The following is a 12,221-nucleotide window of genomic DNA, read 5'->3' on the forward strand; positions in this document are numbered from 1 at the left end:
GGATAGCCAAATTTAAAAGGCATTTAAAGGGATCGTGGGGACTTTAAATGCTTTCTTCAAGTCACTCCATGACGAGTGAACTCCACAGGTGTTTAAAGGGCTCATAGTCCCTTTAAACACCTTCTGAGTGAACGCCATGAGTGAAAGACTGCAAGCTCTTTAAATGCCTTTGGAGTTCACTTGCCAGAGTTGTGCGGCTTGAAGGTATTTGAATTCCTGCTATCCCTTTAAACACTTTCCTCCTCTCTGTAGAAAGCAATGTTGGATGGGGGTACAATTATTATTCTGAACACCTAGTTTCTTTAAATTAAATGCCTAGTTTCTTTAAATGAAACTAGGTCCTCAAGGCCAGATGAATTGCATCCAGGAATATTAAAAGAACTTCTGATTTAAATATTCTTGTAGAACAGATGAGACACCATAAGACTGGAGGCAAGCTAATGTCCCCATCTTCAACAAGGGGAAAAAGAAGGATCCAGGTAACTACCAACCTGTTAGCTTGATGTCTATACTTCAGTGCCTCAGGGATCTGTTTTGTTCAACATATTTATATATGGATGAAGGAATAGAGAGAATGTATGTTAAATTTGCAGATGCTACTAAATTGGGAGGGATTGCAAGTATAGTAGAATACAAAGTCATGATACAGGATGGTATTGATAGGCTGGAAAACTGGGCTAAAACAAATAAAATGAATTTTAAAGTTGTGCATTTAGGCAGGAAAAATTAAATGCATAATTATAGGATGGAAGAGAATTGTCTTGGCGGTAGAATGTGCAAAAAGAATCTAGGTGTCCTAGTAGACCACACACTGAACATGAGTCAGCAGTGTGATGAGGTAGCTAAAAAAGCAAATGAGAATTTTAGCTATATCCACAGAAGTATAGTGTTCCAATCACACAAAGTGATACTACTTTGTTCTGGTTAGACTTCAACTAGAGTACTGTGTTCAGTTTTGGGCACCACATATTAATTAAATGCTGGAGACATTATAGAAAGCAACTGCTTAAAAATGAATTCCTCCACCACCACTGAAGGTGTAAAGTGAACATAAATGAGCAATGTCGAGAACTTCATGCACATGCATTTTATGCCATACAACAAAACATATTCTTATGTGAAATGATTAATCAGCTTTATATTTTTTACTGAGATACAATCAAATCATTGCTAAAAAAATATTAGGCACCACAGTGAAATTTCTGGGCACCATGGTGACTGGGTCCCTGGGAATTGTCAAGATCTGGCTGGAGACTGCCATGTGCCTTTGGAATTAACGTCTATGCTATTCTTTGAGATGTTCTAGGGAAGTGTACCTACATCTTATTAAATGTTTTATTCCAACCTTAAAACCATAAGTAGATTTATATTTTATCTAAAATTCTACTTTCCTTTTACTATATACTTTTTTCATGTTCTTGTCAGTGGAGAGGAATTGGACACCACAGCAAAAACAGAATGAGGAAAAAATAACAATGAAATATTGAAAAGGAAAACTGTCAGTCACTCTGGAAATGTGCAGTGTAGGATAAATAATTTATGGCAAGACAAGGATGATCTAAACATAAAAATTTAAACTACAGCTTAGAAGCCCTAGCTCAGTGCAAGAAACTGCTTTGAATTTATGAAGGATGCTAGGCCAAATCTCTTAAGGATCTCTAGGACTAGGAAAATGCCTGTTGGAGAGACAGAGCCTAGGACGATTGACAGTGCAATGGTAAGGGTAAGAGTGTATATTTTCTTTCGTTAAGGGTAATTTAGGTTGCAATTTAGAAATCGTGACCAGGATTGATTCCGGGTTTTAGGGTGCCTATAGAAAACTGGACATAGCTGGGATTCCCCTATAACTATGGGGGGGGGGGGTGGAGGATGAAAAGGACGCAAAAATAAAAGCAATATCCATCCCAGCATAAGTGCAGCTTCCCATGACTGGAGTGATCTGCATAGGGCTAATTCAGTAAAGCCCTGTTCTTCCAATACACTTGCAGTGAAATTCTACTAAGGTTGCCAAGGACTGGACTGGCCACTTGCATGACAGCAGGGAGAGTCAGGAATGTAGTGGGAGGCAGCTGTCAGTTTTACGGTAGTTTTTCCAATGATCTGCACAAGTCCAATGTAATATTTTTTCCATCAAGAGTGGGGAATAGTTAAAGAGCAACTAAGCCATCTTGTACAGCAGTTTCTAAATCCTGTTCTAGAACAAATTAAGGTTATGCGGTCTAAGGCCAAGTCCACAAATCACCAGTTCCTTAGCAATGTAAAATGTAAGGAAATGCTCTACTTTGCAAATTATGTCAGTAACCCAAGGAAGACTCCCCTGCGGTGTTTGGGAATTCAGGTTAGGGGCTGGTAGTACATGAAGAGAAGAATGAAAAGTTGATTCTCTTGCTTCTGATTTTTGAGTTTCGGGAGAGTCACATCGATGATATGTGTTGAACTCTGGGCAAAGTCATCTCCTTGGCACAGCCCCTGCAATTGGGAACCATTCACACATTTAGTGCTGTCTTTCCCCAGAAACCACTCACAGGAGTGCTCCTGTGGGGGAGGTGGGAGAGATGCAGTGCACAAGAAGCTTTTCAGGTCCTGTGGCATTATAAATCACACTTTGCTCCCCCACCCTGCTTCCCTTCTTTCTTGCAGGCGTCTCTCCATTTTTACAATATGTCACACAGCAAAAACAAACAAAACCCGCCCAAAATGTCAAGGTTGTGGCACTCAGCAGTGAGACAGAGCAAGGGCTACAGAATGAGCAGATGGCCGTCAGTCCTGTGTCAGTTCCTTTCAAGGCCCCTAGTTATTAACAAAAAAAACCAAAATACAGCAGTGCTAAGGCAACGGACAGGCACAGAGCTTTCGTGCTGTCAGTGAGATTTCCATATACCAGCAGCATCAGAGCAGCAGCATTGCCCCAGGGGGCACTGCTGCACAGCCTTTTACAGGAACTTCAAGTCCGTAGCCCCTTGGATACAGCAAAGCAGGATAAGTCAGTACTCACTTTGCAAAGAACTTCTATGCAGCTGAAGAGTCTGCTTTTTTTTTTTGTTACCATTACAAGGATGATTAAGAAATGGGCTGATGACTTGCTGCTGGTTTGCCTTCTGTTAATATTTGTTAGGCTTGTCAAAAACATTTTAGTAGATTGCCAGTTTTGCTGGTTTGCCTTCTGTTAATATTTGTTAGGATCGTCAAAAAACATTTTAGTAGATCGCCAGTTTTTTAAAAAAACTGAATAGGCAGGTATGCTGTGCTGAAATAAATTTGTTGTAGTGTACCAGCCCTCCCCCAAAGCCCTAAATAAAGGTGGCTCTTTGAGATACTGAAGAATGTGTACAATGACTGAAAATCTAATCAACAAAAGTCTCCCCCAAGACTCCATGTCCATTAATCACCACCCTAAAATGTCAGGTACAGCAAGCTCTTCCTGTAACTTGTCAGGAATCAAATTCAACCATATCATGAACCATTAGGCTCTGTCCCTATCCTGCAATATCTATCTATCTATCTATCTATCTATCTATCTATCTATCTATCTATCTATCTATCTATCTATCTATCTATCTATCTATCTATCTATCTATCTATCTATCTATCTATCTATCCATCTATTGTAAGGAAAAGCCCCCTACTTTTCATACACATGGACATCGTGATCACCAGTATGGTTGCCAGGGTGCCTGGAGTTTTGACTCGCACACATCTGCTCTAAGAAGTGGACTTTGCCCACGGTTTCTAAGGCTTATGTGGATACTATAAACCTCAGCTTTGCAGCAGCATTTTACATCTCTGGATGGGTGTTAGCCAGAACTACAGAAGAGCTTCCAGCAGTTCCTTGTGTGCCCAGTCTTGGCAGCTGTCTGGAAGAAGCCACGCCACCATGAACTGTACAGGCAAACAGTTTCCAGCCTGTTTCCATGAACCAAAGGCTAACACCACCAGAATCCATCTTGTTTTCCTGACTCCATATCCACCAGATGCTTCAACTTCTACATAAGGCAATCAAGCTTATCCAGACATGGATCCTGCCAGACCACTCAATCCTTTGTCCTGCGGAACTCAAGACAAAGACTGGTGCCAGGAAGAAGACTAAAGAAGAGGAAGACCATCTTCTTCCAGAGCCAAGTTCCTTTTGTGTAAACCGGGTGTTACCTAGGCCACAATTTGACTCTCTATTGTCACCCTTTCAGATAAGCTCCCTAATCTTGAGTGTTCCCCACCCAGTAGTCACTTTTATTCTTCTTTCCAACTGTCACTTTGGAGCCTCCCCCTGCTCCGTTTCAATCAGAAAGTTCTCTCAGGTATCCAGGATCCAGGCAAGCCCATTGGTCAAGAGCAAGCACCCAATTAGGTGTCACCAATGCACTTTCTATTGGCTACTGCAGTAGTCCAGCCCTTATGGTCACTGCAGAGCCTCCCCTTTCTCCTCCCCCGTACCTCCCATCCCCTGAGGGTCCAAGGTAGTCTATTTAACCTCTGACTCAGCTCTCCACATGTGTGCATCTAACAGTACCCCAGTTCCGCTGTCTAGATCCGTCCCCAATTCTGGCCACAGTTTTGGGTCCATTTCCCCCATCCTCTTTTGTCACCATTGGAGCCTTCCTTGAAGACTATGATAGGTAAATATCACCCTGTTTGTCTACCCATGTGTTGTCTCTATATCTCTATTTCCTAGGACTGTATGTATGATTGTATGTGTATTTTTATCTTGTATGGAAGACTATATTTTTCTCAATAAATTGTAATTGTTTTACTTAATTTTACTTAATTAGAGTCCTTAATATTTCAAGCATTACTCTCTGGACGCTCGTTTTTAGGGCATTTCGGCTTACACTATCTATCTATCTATCTATCTATCTATCTATCTATCTATCTATCTATCTATCTATCTATCTATCTATCATCTATCATCACCATATGCTGAACGTGAGTCAACAGTGTGATGTGGTGGCTAAAAAGACAAATGCAATTTGGGGCTGTATTAACAGAAGTATAGAGTCCAGATCACGTGAAGTGATGGTATCACTTTATTCTGCTCTGGTAAGACCTTACTTGGAGTATTGCGTTCAGTTTTGGGCACCACATTTTAAGGAGGATATAGACAAGCTGGAACGGGTCCAGAGAAGGATGATGAAGATGGTGAGGGGTCTAGAGACCAAGTCCTATGAAGAAAGGTTGAAGGAGTTGGGCATGTTTAGTCTGGAGAGGAGGAGGATGAGAGGTGATATGATCACCATCTTCAAGTACTTGAAGGGCTGTCATATTGAGGTGTGGAATTGTTTACTGTGGCCTCAGAAGGTAGGATCAGAACCAATGGGTTGAAATGGTGACAGCTGCTGGCATAGACAGCTTCAAGAGGGGACTGGATAAACATATGGAGCAGAGGTCCATCAGTGGCTATTAGCCACAGCATATTGATGGAACTCTCTGTCTGGGGCAGTGATGCTCTGAATTCTTGGTGCTTGGGGGGCAACAGTGAAAGGGCTTCTAGTATCCTGGCCCCACTGGTGGACCTCCTGATGGCACCTGGTTTTTTGGTCACTGTGTGACACAAAGTGTTGGACTGGATGGGCCATTGTTCTGATCCAACATGGCTTCTCTTATGTTCTTATGTTCTTAAATTAAATCAGAAGATTATTAGGGTTTGTAGAATCTTTCGGGCTCAAGTGCCGTGTTCTACTGGAGAAAGTTTTTCTTCCAGACGTTTCGTTCTCGGCTGCGGAGAACATCCTCAGTGGCATTGCAGCCGGAGCAGGCGCTCTGACCTTCTTGGCTGCTGTGCATTGAGTGCACAGCACTCATTAGAACATGACACTTGAGCCTGAAAGATTCTACAAACCCTAATGATGTTACCAGCCATGAAAACCTGAAATCTTTGATAAATCAGAAGAGTTTCCGGCTCAACATTAGGAAGAACTTTCTGACAATTTGAGCGCTTCCTCGGTGGAACAGGCTTCCTCATGAGCTAGTTCACCTTCTTTGGACAGAGACTAGTTGGCCACCTGACAGCAATGCTGATTCTGTGAATTTAGGGGGAGGTATTTGTTAATTTCCTGCATTGTGCACGGGGTTGGAATACATGACCCTGGAGGTACCTTCCAACTGTATGATTCTGTCTGTCTAGTATTGCTCATACAGCTGTTGCTTTAATCAGAAATGAAAATAAAAATTAAGACAGAAAAGGCCTGACTTACATGTTATTTCCCTGGTATTGAATTATTGTTCCTATACATTTTGCCACCTAAAGTGTGACAAGATCATTTGTGTCCAATAGTAGCCATGTCACCTGAGCTCTCATATTAAGCAATTTCATATTTTTAAGTAAAGGGGTGATTAAATTAGCCCTAAATTCATTGTATATAGGGTACTCATATGCTCAATGGTTTCTATGGTACTTTACTATATCTACCCTCCAAAACCACCAAGGGAAAGGCATTCATTCTTGCCAGAGTAAAAGCTCTTCTGCATTTTGGTACTGTCAAATAAAATATATATATATACTTCGGCAGTTGCATCAGGAAAGCAATTCCTAGAGAAAGTGTTGAATAGACCCTACATGTCCTGACAGACGTACTAGTAGCATCCAACTTCCCAACACACATTTTCATTTGCCTAATTATATCTTTAGTCTCTGTTTTCTTAACCATGCCATTTGTTACTCCTAGACATTTCATTTTCTTTTCCAAAAGTAGATCCCACTGGCTATTGTAATTATTTGCCGGAATAAGGCCAAATACAGTAGGCTGTCCTTTAGATTTTAAAATCTTTATTTAAAAATAAATGCTTTCACACAAGCTTTAACTTCCATCAATAATTTGTCCAATTCAGCTCTCAGTGCTATTCCTGAGACACATCTGGGAGTGGTCAATAAGTGTCAGAAGAAATTATGCTGGAAGTAATCCATTTTCTTGGAAGCAGCCTGAATCCAGATTTCCACACCATACGAGAATTAGCAGGCTCTGTATCTGTAGACAATCTCAGGGCCTGAGCCTCAGTAAACCTTGACTAGATTCACAACAGCTTCATGTCCCACATTATTTGTTTGCAGATGAACAGAATGAGATTAGGAGATTTAGCAAATATTGTTCTTTTAAAAAAATATATATGCTCTGCTCAAAATGTTAATCCTTCTCCAGAAAAGCAGTCTGTTCTCTTTCTTTTCAGTCTTTCTCTCTCTTAGGAGTTACCAAAAGGATAACAAAAAGGACAAACTTGGCCAGGAACCTAAAGGATGACTGGGCAAACATCCCTTGAGAGGGAATTCCACAAACAGGATGCAGTCACAGACTAGGCCCTTTTTCTGATAAATAGTTGCCTCACTTTTGAATGTGAGGAAAACTGGAAAATGGCCTCCTATGGTAAGCCCAAGAATGATTTGCCTATTTTACTGTCAAAAGCAGGGGGTTTTTTTGTTTTGTTTTGTTTTAGCAGGAATGCACAGGAACACAGTTCCAGCTGGCTTGGCATCAGGGAGTGTGACCTAATATGCAAATAAGTTCCTGCTGGACTTTTTCTACAAAAAAGCCTGTGAAACAATGGTGATGTCAGAGGTTGTAGCCTAATATGCAAATGAGTTCCTGCTGGTCAAAAGGAACAATTTTTGATATCGATGGGGTTCTCATGTCACTGGATCTTCCTCTAGCAGATAAATGATTGCAGAAGTGAACACATGAAATATTGAATCAGCCTATTGGTTCATCAAGGTGAGTTGTCTAATTAGAGTGGCATTTGCTCTCTAAGGTCTCAAGCAGAGGTCTTTCATATCACCTTCTTCCTGAAAATGCGGGGGCCTGAACATGGGACCTTCCGCATGCCAAGCAGATGATCTACTACTGAGCCACAGCCCCTTCTCTGAAATCAGTCCTAAGACTTACACACATTCCAGTAAGTTTTTGTCATGCTGTTTTGGTTTTTTGCAGGCTCATACAGCATTCTTGTCAAGGTTGGATGATGTCAGCCATTGAATTTTCTAATCATTTCATTCTTCACAGCCCTTCTCTAATTCTTCACATATGACTTTGTGCTTAACTATCCTGAAACATTTTCCTGCCATCTTCTGATTTTGTCACTACCTCTTTGTTTACTCAGCTAGGTCATTCGGCAGCCCATTAAATACAGACCTTGGGGCATTCTGCTTCTTCCTTTGCATCAGTGCAGAAATCACTCAGCTTAGTGTAGGAATTAATTTTGTGTCACACGACTTGATTTCTGTATGACCAGACACTCAAGTAAGGGAAGTTGCTAATAGCACTCAACCAGTTACCACAGCAACCAGTCAGGAAAATATTTTAATCTAAATAGTTCTTTAAATCAAGGCCAGAAGTATTTTATTTCTACGCTGCCTCCCACAGTCTGGTTCAGTATAGAGCTATATAATGGTTTTCCCATTGCATAAAGTATAAGCACAAAATTCTTCTCACAGTGGTATTGTATTTGATTCTAGTTTTCATATATGGTCTTTAAGTAATTGGAAAAAAAAATGAAATTTTGAAATAAAAAAAATTGAAAATATCCCATTGCCACATACAATGTAGACATTTTGTCATTCTGACTTAAAACCCAGTTTTGGTCTTTCTGTTCTTGGGAGATGAAGTTAAGGAGGTGAAGTTTCTCTGCTTGCACAACAATGCTTGCCAGTCTGCTATAAAGCAAGTGGTCTAATACTTCCTGCTCCAAAATAAAATGTTGTAATTCAAAGGGGGGGCATTTCCACATGATTTCCTCCAGAGAATGCACCATCTCACACTGGGTTGCCAATCTCCAGATGGTGCCTGGAGATCTGCTAGAATTACAACAGCTCTCCAAGCTATAGAGATCAGTTCCCCTAGAGAAAATGGCTGCAACCCAGAGGTGATAGGCCTAATAACATTATCCCCCTCTGAGTCCTTCCCCAGCTTCCATCCCCATATCTTCAGGAATGTCCCATCCAATCCCAGAGTTGACTCTCCTAATCCTACATGAATCTCAAAATTCATTGATATTCACGCAGGGCCTTTTTCTGTATACAATCTTGAATCCTCCATGCAAATGAGCACCATTGTGGAATCCTGAGATTTCTAAGTACCTCCTCTCTTCTTGTCTTCTGCAATAAATCTTTCAAAAGAACCACCTGTTTGTTCTGCTTGGATTCAATTGGTCACTCTAAGGCTTGGGTTCAGGAAGTGCTCTGAAAAGATTGCTTGAATTGTGCTAAACTACCTAACTGAGCTCTAAGGGAAGTGGTGAGAGTTCAGATTGCAATTCTTGTGTGGTAGTGGTGACTTATTTTCCCTTTACAGTAAACCACATTGTGATGCGAATAAATACTGTAGATGCTTCTAGATATGAACCTGTGAGGCAATTGTGCTCCTCATAATATGGTCTAATACCAGTCCCTTTGGCCTCCCAAATACAGTCTGCCATGGCCTTTTCTTCAACTGTTCAACTTCTGTGGAAGGGACAGCCTCCTGGAGAGGGTGAGACAGGTGCCTGCCTTTGCAGATATCAGGCAGGGCTGTAAAAAAAATGTGAGAATTTTTATGGAACAACTTAAAGTGTATAGATAAGCTCTGTTTACAGATAAGCTGTGGCTTATCTGTTTCGTTATATATTCTAATAGAATGTTTTGGGCACTGTGTTTATTTTTGCTACTCAACCTCTAATGGTTTGGAGGAAAGATGGGGTATATAAATACCCCATATAAATATTTTAGCATTATCTCTTTTCTGGAACTATAATCATTAAGCATTTTTTTTTTAAAAAAAATCTTAACAAAACATGAATACACATTAATTTTAGCTCTTAGAATACTTCGAAACTCGTTCTGCTTATTGGAGCTCTGCATCCCCTGCTTGGGTAACCTCCATTAAAAATACTTGATGTGTTTATGGAATAAAATGGAGTGGAGAGAAAGTGATACATTACACGGTGCCTGTCATCTCAAGTTGCAGCATTAGTGCAAGGTGAAGTTCAAATCAACTGGTGATAAACTCCGGCTACGTATAAGGAAATGTATCATTTTCCCGCCGTCTCCTTGCCTGTGTTGATAAATAGCATTGTTCTTTTCCTCTTTTTGCATTGCGGCCCCTTTTCACCATGATAAACTCTTTGAAAGGCACCCAGTTCTGAGATAAAGAGATTTCGGCAGGCATGAGGAACAGTTGCCTAGCGAGAGTGCAGGGCTGTAGAACTTGATGAATGAAAAGCAAGTCGGTTGTGGCAGGGTGCCAGAAATCGGCAGCAGAAACGCACTTGGCTGAAGCCTACAGCAGCTAATCTGACATTCCCCAAACATTGTGTATTCTAATACGGTAAGCAGACCTTATGAAGTCTTTTACAAAGCCAGGGATTTGTTTGCTTTTCACTTGTAAGGGCGCACACCCCTTTCATTAGATGTCAGCTTGAACAGCCAACTTGGAAATCCAATCAGTACTGTTGGAGGTAGGGGAAGAAGGTGATCGGCCAACTGCCACTTTATTGTTCCTTCGCTTCAGAACAAATGAAGGTGGATTCAAAGGTGCTTTAGGTATACATGCATAGTGCTCTCTTTCTCTCGCTCTGTATGCACCCCCTCCCAAACATGTCACATTTATGGACATGGAGTCCACTTACTATCACACCAGTATTGCACACTGCTGCTTGCTGTTCCCGGCATTCATTTATCCTGCAATATTTCCTGCCCAGTTTTCTGACGTTTAGTAAAACCAATCCTAAAAATGTTTAATCTCATGCTAGACATGGCTTTATTTATCACAACTCAAAATCACATTCAGCAATATGAAATACTTTGGCAAAGCATTGGGGGAAGTTGTGTTAGCTCTGGACCCCCTTTCCCACCCTTTATGCACTATGTTCACTCTGGCCCTGGTGCCAGATCTACAGGACTCTTGGTCGTTATGGATGTGTGCTACTAACATCTTAGGCAACCTGCCTCACAAGACATTCAGTTTTGTTGAACATCTATTCTATGTGAACCATGCAGCAGTGTTGCATACCAGCCTCCAGATAGCTCCTTTGTCTGCCCTTGCTATTGATGTGACTGTTTGAGCTTCTTCTACCAAGAAGGACTCCAGATAGCACTTCCCTGAAGAGCTGCCCACTGTGCTCCTGTCATCTGGACAGTGCTAGAAAGCAGCCTCCTGAGAAGCCATGTTCTTGTGATGTCCTAAAATGACAACTCTGGTTCTTGCCTAGTGCCATAAGGGTAAGATGAGAGCCCCATGTACTCTGGAATGCCATGGAGATGCAAACAGAGAAGCCAACGGTCAACAATAGATGTGCTGTCATGGCTTCACACCCAATAAAAAACTGTTCCTGCCAACCATCTAGGCAAACGTCTGGCACAATGGATACACCCAAAAAGATGTTAAAGACTGTTAAAGACTTAATCCCATAACTTAGACCTTTTCCATTGTGTTTGCCATGGTGTCACAATAGATAGAGATAGAGCTAAATTCAGTACTCATAATTCTTTATTTTAGCAATGGGTTGCAATAGGTAAATCCATCAAGGCCCATTACTCCTTTTTCCAAATTCCTGGGAGCCTCCTCCTTAGGTCATGTCAGTGGTCACCTGCAAAGATGTCAGGTGACACCTGACAACACCTAAAGATACAAATTTAGCTGTAACAAGGCTGAGTTTTGGCCATTCTGGTGTGTCTCTTGTGGTACCTACTAGACTTGCTGCTTGAGTCACCCCCATATGTCTGATCAGTATTGGGTCCTTTTATTGGTGAGTTACAATGGTCATTTCTTGCTTCCCCCTTCTCTCATCATCATCTCTATTGGCTGGTGCTCCTGGATTCTTTGAGAGGTACAGTACTTCCTTGTCTGTGTCATTTCCCTATGTGTTTCTCCATCCAATTTTCCTGCTATTTTTCCTAGGAATGTGTGATGGTTAGAGTGAATTATTATTCTTGTATGTCTGCAGTATTTTTCTAATAAAAACCCTTTAGTTTACCAGAAAAGCTCCTCATTATTTAGAAGGGTTCCTGGGTGACTCTATACACAGGTTATTAACCCTGCTCATTTGCCATCTTTGCCCACCTAACTAAATCCCCCCATACCTCTTTCGAGGGCAATTTGGCTAAGAGCTGTATGCTGGCACTTGGTAAACAATCAAGAATTAATTAATTTAGCTGCAGCTAGGTTTGCCACATCTGTGTTGGAAAATACCTGGAGACTTTGGAGGTGGAGATGGAAGAAGGCAGGGCTTGGGGAGGGGAGAGGCCTCAGCTTGGTACAATGCCA

This window comes from Heteronotia binoei, chromosome 2 (assembly GCF_032191835.1).
Source record: "Heteronotia binoei isolate CCM8104 ecotype False Entrance Well chromosome 2, APGP_CSIRO_Hbin_v1, whole genome shotgun sequence".
Classification (NCBI taxonomy): domain Eukaryota; kingdom Metazoa; phylum Chordata; class Lepidosauria; order Squamata; family Gekkonidae; genus Heteronotia; species Heteronotia binoei.